We start from the raw sequence: 13,345 nt of genomic DNA on the forward strand, positions 1-13,345 counted from the left end.
TATTTCTACTCGCTTGTGTTACCAACACTACAATTCATGAAATGGATCGCTAATCCACACGGCTTCAAACTTAATCCGGGACTCACGATACAGCCCAAAGTACTTACCCTGGATTCCGTATATCAACAGGGAATAATAATCAGATTATGTCGTAATATGGCTCTATTCTACAAACGGTATGCACGATTAATTTAATAACATACAGTATTTTACCCGATACCCGTTAGTCACGCGATAAAATGTAGATATAATATAGTTTTCCAAAATTTTATTTTTTGTCGTCCAAAATTACCTTGCTCAAATTTTAGGCACATGAGTACTGAGCGACGATAATTTAAAAGAAATTGGTGGTTTTACATGGATGGTAGTTAGTATTCTAGGGGTAATGACATGCATTTTTTTACTTTTAAGGTCATACTTATGTATTGGATTACTGAATACATCCAATAATATGTTGATTTAGTTACAAATTAATTAAAAACAAAAGAATAGTTCTTCTTTTCGTTCTTCATTAAATTTCTTGTACGGAATATGTAAATGCATTGACGGGCTTATTGCTTTAAACTAATTAACTTTCAACCAACCAAAAATAGAGTAGTGGACAGTGGTTGAAATTTGTACCTTATACAGTTGCTTCGATTCTATAATTTTAAGGAGATCACGTCAATAAGTGCATCAATTTGGTTGAATATTATGTATTTCTAGCTCTCAATTAATTTATTTAACAATTTTACATAAAAAAGTTTCTGAAAAGCAGAAAAAATAACGGATACTTTTCCAATGGAGTAACCGAAAAAGTTACAATTAATCTGATCATATTGTGGAGAATTCAATTCGTGTAATCAAACTAAAAACTTAATTTCAAAAATGAAATGGCGTAGTACATATCTTTTTTTTATTCCAGGTTTGTACGGCTAGTGTCCTGTACAAAAGCTTGAATTTTGTGGGGAACTACGATTTGGTCTCGATTTACGTCTACTCGACATGTGTTATTTTAATTTTCATCGCGCTATGAACACGAATCGGAAATTCTGCTTCTCTTATGAAGCGAAATTCAACTGAAGCGATCTACGATATTATTATGTTTACATATTAAATCTCCAGAGATTTGATTTCTTCCGCTCCCTGGCCTTGCATTGGTTTGGTTTGATATGCCCCTACCAGATTTCAGGTAATAAAATGCACTGGTTTTTATTATTTGTTTTCCATATTTTTTCAAATTATAAAGTTTTCATGTGTTAAAATTCTAACATATTAATGATATTTAATGAAAGTATGTATTATGAATTTTGTAGTTGAAAATACGCGGTGCCATAAAAATCTTTAGGTATACGATACGTAAACGGGATGAAAGATACGATGTTTCTTATCATTTCATTATAAAATCATTTATCTATCGGAGCGATGAAAAACTCTAATGTATTTTTTATAAACCAATTCTGTTCTCCTAATCCAGCGCTATATTTCTTCATCTCCGTGGTGTATGTATAGTAGTTAAGGCGTTTAACTACTGTGAACGAAGATCTGTGTCTGATCGTGAAGTGTCTGATTCTCAGGGGGGGTCAAATTAAATAATACAAAAGTATTTTTTACTCTTTTTATTATTTAATATTATCCTGGACTGATAATATCTGGATTAATCACTGATTATCTTTCCTTCGTGTTACTTGTGATCATGTTTTAATTGCCTTCTTCAGATGCTGTGCCCCATGCACAAGAAAATGTGGACAATAGTTAGAAAAGCGAGGTATTGAAAATATCTTATGTTTTACGAGACTTGATCACATCGCGCTTCGGAATCACAACGCGTTAAATCAAAATGTGATTTGATTTTCGTTGTTCGGATTTGCGTCATTCATATTATGACGTAATCCGGGGTGCAGTTAGTTAACCTGCTCAATTAAGAAACTTTTCAGCATAATGCTAATGGGTTATTCATTGCCCCAATAACGACTAAAAGTTTTGTGCTTGTGTATAACAAGGTACGCTGTAGCATACAAATTAAGTTTAATTATTAATTTATTGCTGGTGTAATGCCACTCAAGTGGTGAACTATTTATGAATATCTACTACTGAAATAAATCGTAAGGTTTTCCTTCATCTATAGGAGTAAATATGCTTTGTAAGCTAAACTAACTAACTAACCATCAGGCCGCTTCACCGCAGGGGTACCCAGAGAGAATAGAGCGCCACACCACTCTGTCCTTGCAAACATTCTTCGCCTCTTCCACGTTCATCCATCTCCTCATACATACCCGCCGATTGTTACGACTCCTAACCTGACCACTTTCAAGTATTTGGCATACCTGATCGTGCCATGTTTTTCTCGGTAAATTTCTCGGTTCTTTGTAAGCTACCTACCTAAAATGGTCAAACAGTATTAAGACAGCACTGAAAGAGCTTTATTACTCAGCCTATACGTTTTTTGCTTAACATTTTTAATGAATGAGTTCAATTGATTTTGAATGAATCTTAATCAAAATATAACCATAGATCCATCTCGTGGATAACCGCGTCAACGTAATAAAAATAGTGTGAGGTTAGAAGGTAATATTTTATCTATGCAAAATCAGAAAATTGCTATCGGACTTTTCCACGAAATATCCTTTTAATGATTGAACTTGTCGAGTAGGAATTAAAATCTTAGTATTTAAACTTAAAGAAAGTACTCGATATTCGAATCAACGTGGTGTGTATGTGCGGTGAATGAAAAACAACTGATCGTAAAATTCGTAACTCTTCGTTTCTTCTGGAGATCATTGATAGAATGAAATGATCGAAACACTCACAAAAAACAAATACTTAACTTTATTTAACCAGTCCAAAAGATTCCCGCCAACAATAAAATAAATTTCAAGATTTATTTTAACTCAGTATTATTGTCTTTTTACGGAATAACTCGCTAAGCCTCTAATTACGAGATATGCTTGCTATTTGAAGATGGGAGATTTCCTTCCCCATCCTATCGTACAGAGAAGGAAAGTGTGAAGTGAAATATATGTATGTGACCTAAAATACATATTTTCAAAGAGAGCCTATAATTAATTTTTATTTTTAGAATAATGATTACTTAAACCTTAAAAAATAACTTTTTACAATGTCAACTCTACGGGAATAAATTGTAAACGGGGAATTCGTAACTTACAAGATTTTTTTTAAAGTTAGTAATCTTGTTAAATTTCGATACCTCTGTACGCATAAAATATCATTGTGGACTCGGATTTTAATTTTTTTATTACTTAAAGTCTAAGTGACTCTGAAACCTAACTACGGCTTATACAACACCCCTTATCATGACTATACTCAGGCTTCAACTTTTTAAGTTTTAAAGCCTATACCGACTCGTGAGTGGATTTACTCTTTATGTTTAAAGCTACTATAATTTCATGTAATTCATGAGTGAAAATTCTAGACAAAAACACCCGCTATCTCGCTAGAGGCATGCGTTGAGTCTCGAATTGTAAACGAATACGTGTACTTATTTACCCGTGGACTAGAGTACTTTCACCTTGTACCTCTCCCGCAATCCAAACATTTCAGTGGGTACCCGCTGAAACAGCGATAACATACTGTACGAGTGTGTGTAATATCTCGCGCACTGAAAATTCGGTTCACGCGAAGAGCCGAAGATCGCAGCCGGAGGGTCGCTGCCGTGTCCGCTTTCCCGCGCTTTTTCCAGGACGGCGGAGGAGAGAGGCAGAGAGAGAGGGATGAAGTCCTGCCGCCTCCCTCTGCGGTCCCGGGCAACTAGCTCCAGTCCGACGGAAGCCAGTCTGCCTTATGTAACTGGAGTGGATGGACGCGCGTCCGCTCCACCCCGAGCACAGCTTTTCACAACTTCAATAACCCGCTAACCCCTTATCTCTGGAAGCCGGCAATCGGCGAGGCACTCTGCGCGTCCTACTCAGTCTCCCACCCGAGTGAAAACTTCACGCGTCATTCATCTTTCTCGTTATAATTCGGAAAAATAAAGGTTAGCTTTGTCGCGAATTCCTTTGTTCAAGGTCACCGATCCAATTGTTTGGTCAGATATACAATGAAGAAGATGAATGAAGAAACTGCGTATACATCCGAAGCACTCCTTTGCTGAATTCTGTATATCAAAATAAAGGTAAACCTTTTTTAATGCCCGTTTTTAGATCTACTTTTAAAACTTTTCATTTAGATCTTCTTTTTAAATTATAACAGCTTTATTTTTATTTTCTATATTTGCCGGAAGAAAATTATTTGATAATTTTTGTATTTTGTAAAACAGCTTAAAAGTGGGTTCCAAAAATATTTTTAAATACTATATCTACTAATAAAATATTTATAATTTTATTAAGATCAAACACGTGATCGAGTACATAAACTATTATTATCATATTTATTTTTCTTTAACATTTTATTATTATTTTGAGATAAGATTTATTTTTTCTGGTGTAATATGGTGAAGCAATTGTATTTTTTGTTGTTGTTTTTTTTTTAATAAATTAAATTTAGAAACAGGGAAATTCATTAACCAATCTCGGTAAATTGTGAATAAATAAAAAACGTGTTTAGTAAAGTAAAATTGTACAACTGACTGTCGTGGCAATTAAGAAAACGGCTATCGGAAAATGAATTAAACGCGAGTTTTATAATCATTAATTTTAATATTGTCGCGTTTCACCCAGATTGATTTTATTAATTTTCGTTATTATTAACTTTTGTCATCATTGCAACACGAAAGGTTCACAATTACTTAAAATAGATTTGTATAGCTTTTTTTTCCTTTTCGTATATGTAAATATAATTATTTTTTATTATAACTATAACAGGTTAGGTAAGGATTATATAATTTCATTAATTGATTCGGCAGTCGCTTTGTGGTAAAATGTATCCATTTTTAATTAATGTTTTATTTTAAATATTGGTATTTACTAAGTAAAACATTAATTACAAAAGGACTATATAATTATGAACACATATATAATTGTCCACCTCCGTAGTGTAACGGTCAGCACGCTCGGTCACCGTTCTGGAGGTCCCGGGTTCGATTCCCAAGGGGGGTAAAATAAATATAAGTGATTGTTTCACTGTCATATTTATTCAATATTACCCTGGACTGGTACCTGAAGCGGAGGGCTGATCACCTTTCCTTCATATGTAAACGATCAAGATAACACTGCGTTTATATGACGCAGTGCCCTATGCACCATTGGGGTGCGGATAAGGGTTTTATTATTTATTTATTATATATAATAAGTAATGAATAATAATACAAATAATGATATGAATAATAAAAAAAAAATAAACACAGGGTAAAAGATGTAATATATTTATTTTACTTACTTGCTTTTTAAATTTAAAAAAAAAAATTGTTTTATAAATTAAAAGGTATGTCACCGAAGGCGATGCAACTACGAGTATTTTGAGCAGAAATTATGGAATAACGGATACCTCTCATCTTGTGTAACGTTCACGATTTTTCCTTAATTGAACATCCATAATACTGAATTTCTTGAAATTGTATATGTTCAATATCCAAACACCCTTTTATTCGTGAGCTAAAAGCGATATCTCAGGAAATAGTTGTGACGTGAATGACTGAAACATGTTTTATGTGTTATTCTTCCATTTTATATAAATCAATATGTATGTATTCCACGTTATGTTTTTTCCAATGGCGCCAACTGGTAAAAATTAAAAATATCAATGTCCATATTTAACATAATTTGCCAAAAGTCGTAATATTAGGAATAAAATGGAATAGAAAAATCAATACTCGCTATGCCGACAGTTTACTCTCAAAAAGCTCAAATCGGTAGAAGATTTAATATCTGTCGATAGCCGCCTTTGGCTAAAATGCTTAATTTTTTAACATAAAGTGGTTTGTAAGTGGACTACTCGTGTTATGTTGATATTAATCCGTCGAGGGTATTTGTGTATTTACAGAGATTTGGGCATTTTAAAATATGGTCACGTAAATTCAGTTATATCGACCACATCTAAACTTACTGCTGGGCCGGGATTGCATATGGATGATAGAGCTTTAACTACGTAGTATAGATAATTATCTAGATAAGGGCTTCTATATTTTTCAACCGGTTAAATAGTTAAGGAGATAGAAATCAAACAGAAGTAGATTTACCTTCGCTACGTAGTAAGGCGTTACCTTCCGTAAGGAATCTCTGTTTAGGGCTATAATTGTTGTAAAAATTCCACTAATTGTATGATGACGATGATATTAACTTTACTTGGTAGTCGCAGTGATGTAGTTGGGTAGACGCTCGACTGTTGGCGTCGCGTATTCGATTTCCATCGATTGCAAAATGAATTTAAGAAATATTTATTTTCAATTGGTCTGGTTGTTTGTTATATATTTTTCGTATCTACCTTCCCTTTCTTCGCTATCCTTCTTACACACAAGCCTTTAAAATATAACCTTTGGGGGTTATTCCTTTAAAAAGAAAGTAAGAATTAAGTGATAGAAAAATATTTTCGGTTTAATTTACTTTCGACCACCCATTTAAAGATGCCAAAGTGGTATGAAATCAATGTCCAGAAATACAGTTAAAATTATGTATACTCTACGTCAGAAAGTTAATGACACTGAAAATAAAATGAATGAATGAATTTTTTTTACAGAAAAGTTGTAAAATTAACGATTTGTTAAATTTCATCTCCATTTTCCCGACTACTCTCTTTTCAGTGTAATTGTAGCCCTGGTTTTTGTTTATCTTCTTAACTAACAATCTTTCGAGTGTGTTTAAATCTTGATACATTTTTGAATACTAGATTTTAACACAACAAAAGTTAGGTTGTCAACGTTTTAATTAAAATCTCAACAAGGTACTGAGATGGGAAAATGGAAGTCTGGGCAATATTGATTATTCTTACCGTAATTGAACATTCATATTGATACCGAAATCTAAGATATCGTAAAATATTGTTGAAAAAGTGCCGACTTTTTATGTTAACAACCGAATTCTCTTTGTTGATCGTCCAGGTCTTTTGGAAGTGATTTTATATCGGTTATTAGGTACGCATAATAGTAGGAAAAACTTATTGTTACCCGAAAATTAATCCACCCTTTATAATTTGATTGTAAATCACACAATAGAGTTCCGTCATTATGAGTGATATCGCGTGAGAGCTGAATATTAGCAAAAGTTCCCACTGAAGCAACTTACGTAAATACACTGTACCTACATAAAATGTAATCAAAAGCTCTGAACAATGAAACTTCTGAACATACTATACACAGAACACGTGCTGTAGGAAACATTGGCCTAAACAATGCGTACATCAGCAACAGACATTCTAACATTTTTCTATCCAAAAAATATTTTAAACTAGCTGTACCCAGCCACGCGTTGCAGTGACTCAATCTAGTGAAATTAAAAAGAAAGAAAAGAGTTTAATATCATTAAGGATCAAGTTATCATTACGTCGATCCATATTGCCCAATTTACCATTGAGTACAGATAGGAGTCAGAAGAAGAAGAAAAGTTTATTTATTACCCTTGATTTTTAGCCTAAAATGTTGTCATTGCATTCCCAGTATCTATTTTTTACCAATATTGATTATTCTAAATTATAGAACCTTGGCAAGTGTACGCTGAGACCCTAAATTCCTTAACGTGTAATTATTCGTAGATCTAATAATGCTCAAAAAACATATTCCGATAATACCCTTACTTGGTTATTAAAAATCCATCGATCTAAAGTTTCTCTTGTAGCATCCACCCGTACATCTATATACTATCTACAGGTATTGCAACAAGTAGAGGTTAACTGTTCAGTCAACTTTCAACTTTGCTTTGAGTGTAACTTTAAAGAGTTTTTTAAAACGAAACACTAAAGAAACTAGACATTTCAGTATAAGTTCTTGCACCTCCTGTTTTTAAACAGTTGATTGATTATGACCGCACAGAAATTATGTTTGAAAAATTACTACGATCTGAAATAAATAAAATTCTAGATTTAAAATTATTTTAAAATTTAAATTTAGGATTTTTTTTAAATTATTTTATGGATACAGTCTTACAGAAATTTTCTTTTGTAAGATTTTTTAATAAAAAGGGTAGCCATCCTGTCCAACGAATGTAAGCTTTTCGGGTCAGCAAATGTATTATGGATAATATCGACGTTGATTTAAGTTTTTTTTTGCATTTTTTAAATTTTCAATATGACGTTAGTGTTTAACGTTAGTGTTTCAATATTTCGATTTTTTAGTTTTTGATTCCACGGATACAAAAAAAATGAGCGCTGAGAGACGTCTAGCCCCTAGCGCAGCCGAATGCTTTCTAATTTGAACGTTCAAGATCTTAGACTTAAGTTATTGAGAAAAACAGTATGTACGGGTTCTGATTGCAGAAAAACGAAACTGAGTATTTTTTTATTTCGATGAACACTTCGTTACTTTTCCTAACAGCCCTATTGCGTTTTTCACAAATTATAAAAGCGTTAATTCTATTAGATCCCCACAAAGCAAAAAACAATTTCTCGGAGAAGTGTCAGGGGATAAATCTCAAAATCAATTATCTATCAAATTAGCTCTCTTACCAATTTATTGATTACCTTCGTAAAGAGAAATTTATTTAGCGGAAATCTAAATCATTCTATCGGTAAAGTTTCCGAAAAATGGATTTATGAATATTAATTTGGCGTGAAGTAACAAATGATTTGAAAACGTTTTAAATGATAAATCGCACCTCTAGCTTTAGATTATTACAAATCAAAAGACAATATTTTGGGATGAATTCTCCCTACTAAATCTAGGAATAAATTCCGGTTTTATGGCCATATTAGATTACGTTTGTCAACGCTGAATGTCTCGCTTTTGAGATTTGTATTCATCATTTTTATAATGATTAAAGAAAACACTTGTTTTATACCACTTGAGTTATAAAAGTTAGTTGAGTTTGAACTCAAGTGGTATAAAACAAGTGTTTTCTTTAATCATTGTAACATGTCTTACCACAAAGTTAATGCCGAAACAATAAATAAAATATCATTTTTGTACGTTCGAACATTACTTAATATTTTTTATCTGAACGTATCATGATCAGATAATGTTTATGAAACGGGTATTCTATTACTAAAAGCCGCTTAAATCAATGTAATTAATATGAAAGTAAAGCATGGTTTTTTTTTGCCAAAATCTGAGTATACGCAAATATTGAGGCTATTCTCTAGGGAGGTCTATTAATTTTAACATTATAATACAACTACAAAAAACTTTTCAACAAGTGTCAAACCTTAATAATTTTATCTCTCTTTTCTCTTCCTCTCTCTCTCTCTCTCTCTCTCTCTCTCTCTCTCTCTCTCTCTCTCTCTCTCTCTTACTCCCTCTCTTACTCCCTTTCTTACTCCCTCTCTCTCTGGGGCATAGTTAAACTTTGTTTTAATAAAAAATATTTTGGCAAACGGGTCTATCGTACCTATCGTAACAAAAAATGACAGCGATTTCATTCCTTTGGTTTCGTTGAGTCGATCTGTAATTTAGAATACTATCCTAGTCTGATATTTTCTTTTGAAGAAAAAAAAATTTGATATCACTATAAAAAAAACAGCTTTAGAACCGTATTCTAAGTTTTCACGGAAACGTCAAACCACTGGCTTGCAAAATTAAACGATGTTAACCAAATCTATTAATCACATATCGTTAAGTATTGTTTTATCATGAAACTTTCCAATTTTTAAACTACTCTTTAGGCTCTTTAGGCATGGCCTGTGTTGAGCCGAAATACCTACATGTTAAAACAATATATATATATATATATATATATATATATATATATATATATATATATATATATATATATATATACATATATATATATATATATATATATATATATATATATATATATATATATATATATATATATGTATATATATATATATATATATATATATATATATATATATTTAATTATTAGATTATACAATATATACAATAACAATTTACAGTAAAAACGTTTTACAATACACTATACGAATTTATGGAATGGTGATCAGTCCTATGATTTGAGTACCCGTCCAGGTATTTATGAAACAAATCTTAGAGTTAAAATCACTTCGGGAATTCAACCGGAGACCTCCAGTATGGTAGCCAAATGTAATAACCACTACACGATGGAGTCGAACAATATTTAAATACATTTTTATAATCATCTAAAAGTGACGGCAAAATTAGTCTCATTTTAAGTGTAAAACCATAAAATGCCAAAAATATCACACAAAAATTTAACATCTTGCAAAAATATCACTTTAAAATAAACTACGTATAAAATATCTGTAATATAACTTTGAATGATTTAAAGCTTTGGTAAATAAAATATTACTAATATAAAAATTTCCTTCTAATCATGTTTAAAAGTTTATTTTATATCATTTGATGATATGCGAGAAGATGCATTTTTTAAACACGTTACCTAAGAGAGTCAAATGTTTGTAGAAAGATTTCCGAATTATCTAACAATTTGAAGTTGGTACAAGTAAATCCCAACACCAAGTATTAGAGCGACCCACTTACTAAAGGGCTTCTTCCTTTTGATTAAGATATATACATAATTTATATTATTTTTTTTATTTTTTTGATGTCTCTAGTGAAGTTCTAGTGATTCATGAACAAGGTTTCTAAATTGGTTCATATATATAGAACTTCCAAGAATTTGAGTAGTGTGGTTGTCAATAATGGGTAGAATTGTTGAATGTTACACGTGTGTAAAGTGATCACTTAAACCAGCCTATGACGGTCGTAAGCCCTGTAAATGCCCAGACTTCCATATTCTTCTTCATCTTTGATGAGATGTCAAAAAATAATATGAAAATAACTCCTGTAATTGGAGATAATCCAGATTTTGTGAACACGTATTTGGACACACTCAAAATGTTGTATATACATAATTTAGTAGATACTAGTTAGCGCAATAGTTATAGAATAGCACCATATCTAAATTGCCTACTTTATTATCTATCCGCACTATATTGAATCACTTAGTAACCGCACTTTGATCAGAAACCGATTTGGAAAAACATAACATAAAAATTACATCGAAGCATTTGGAGGAATTTAATAATTAATGCTCCAATGTTCTAACAAGCAAAATACTTGCACTCATTGTACATATATTTATTTCATTTAAACCCTTATCCACACCCCAATGGTGCATAGGGCATTGCATCATATGAACGCAGTGTTATCTTGATCGTTAACACATGAAGAATATGTGATCAGCTCCCCGCTTCAGATACCATTCCAGGGTAATATTGCATAAACATTAGAGTGACAAAATTACTTAAATTTATTTGACCCCCTCTGGGAATCGAACCCGAGACCTCTAGAACGGTAGGTGAGCGTCTAACATTATGTTTTTTTTGTACAATCTAGATTCGTTTTTTTTTCTAGATTGATTTAAATGTAATTCTGAATACGAAGAAAATACAATTTAAAAAATTTCTGTCAAATATTTACCGCATTGTGTATGAGATGAAACCCAACTATCACCACTAATTGTTTCAAAATTACCCCTCATTCTAGTTTTAGAAAAATGATTTCACTTAAAATACAGATAAATATTTTAAGAAAATAGTTCTATAGAAGCTTGCTGTGGTGTTTTGCCTACATATGTTTAAGTTTTTTTTATCGATTTGGACAAAAATACCGGATCGATAATATATATTCGTTCCAAACCAATAGGTAGAAAACCATACTTCGCAAATCTGTCTTGGTTTACTGGAGTCTTAAAATAGACTTTGATATAAAATTATATGAAGCGAAAAATAGGAATCGATCGTCGAAAGAAAAACAAATAATATGAAGAAAAAAAACTATGAATATTTCTGCTCAAAGTGTTACATGCCTGCAGAGCTGGTTTGTTAACGTTAAAAACTTATAAATAACTGAAAGCCCCCTGCGGAGTATAAACGTCTAAGGAGCTAGCATTCACGCTGTAATCTGAATAATTGAATAGATTAGTTTGTATTATCTACCAGACCAGCAAATTGTCAACATGAATTTGAAATTTAGATTTTGTGTAATATTGTACTTCAGATGAACTGAAAACGCTTCTCTGTGATATGATAAAAGGTTAGAGGTAATGTTACGATGGAAAGCGAAAACTGAAATTACGTTATTTCACCTTAACATGACTCTTATTTCGTTTATAATACACCTTCCGCCTTCGTTTCATCTCTCAAGCTTTTTGCAGGGTTGCTTAAGAATTTAAAAAAGGAAAAAATCCACCCTTTTTGGGAAAATTGGATTATCTTTCATAATCCGATATTCGAATTCTACAAAATCCATTCGTTATCTGCATTATTGGTTTCCACAAAAAGGGAAGTTAGCAATTTAACTTATAGGGGTAGCTGGATTATGCGATATAATTGTTTCGGAAAATACAATTGCCGTTTCCTGAACAATTTCGCGATATAAATACTACAAGGTTTAGTAAAACATTGGGTAACCACTCAAAATTACAATCCCAAAGTTTTTTAGCTATCCCGGAATTCGAGATTATAAAAATTGTATCTCGGAATCTTGGAACTGCTTAAGGGATTAAGTAAGTAGATTTCAGTATTAAGAGATCTTTATTTTGAACAAAAATATAATGTTTTTTTCTACAACGTGATACTTTTAATAATAATAATAATTAGCAATACTAGGGACTTATATATATATATATATATATTACACTTTATACTTCACCTTAGTAGACGGCTCCTTATTTTATTGTTTTAATATAATATTCGTATTTTAATCAATGAATATAACATTTTAAATGTGTTAATATGTTCGTAGTGATACGAGTACTAATCAGTACCAACATATTAAAACATTTGAAAAATTCAATAATTTATTAATAACTTTTCATCAACAAAATAATGTTAATTCAAAATTATTAATAAAGGAATGAAAAATGCTCGTCTACCCTAAAAAATTCCTAGGTTTTTGTTACTTCATTTTTAGGCTTTCACCGTGTCCTTTCAGAGCTGAAAAATGCCCGGAACTTTTGTATCCCGGGATTGTATTCCCCTGTAGTCTCCTAGGATAAATATTTTCTCATTTACTGGAATATTCACCCAAAAACCATACATTTCTACATCACATTAGCAGATATGTCGATACCAGTTCCAATTCATAAAATATATCCAGTGTCATGTCGATTACTTCTGTATTTTTAAGAAAATCACGGAATATTTCGTGAAGAATCAGTTATACGAATAAAAGAAATTCAAGGAATCTCGGGATTACGAGCCCTGAAAATAACATCACATTAAGATAACATTATACCGTTAAGAAGCTCCGCTGAACTAATATAAATCAGTAGAATGAAAAGCTTTCTTCTTTATGTGAAGAAATGAAATACATATC

General features: G+C 31.8%; 1 protein-coding gene across 1 annotated transcript in view; it reads left to right on the forward strand.

The window, feature by feature from the left end:
- The first annotated feature begins 3,982 nt into the window (after positions 1-3,982).
- LOC148304235 (putative G protein-coupled receptor CG31760) overlaps positions 3,983-13,345 on the forward strand; it is a 58,503-nt gene continuing 49,140 nt past the window's right edge. The window contains exon 1 of the mRNA XM_088268542.1: positions 3,983-4,111. The gene's annotated coding sequence lies outside the window, so the exon portion shown is untranslated. The remainder of the gene's footprint in view (positions 4,112-13,345) is intronic.

Source organism: Brachycentrus maculatus, unplaced genomic scaffold, assembly GCF_059751285.1.
Source record: "Brachycentrus maculatus isolate JH-2025_06_01 unplaced genomic scaffold, ASM5975128v1 h1tg000326l, whole genome shotgun sequence".
NCBI lineage: Eukaryota > Metazoa > Arthropoda > Insecta > Trichoptera > Brachycentridae > Brachycentrus > Brachycentrus maculatus.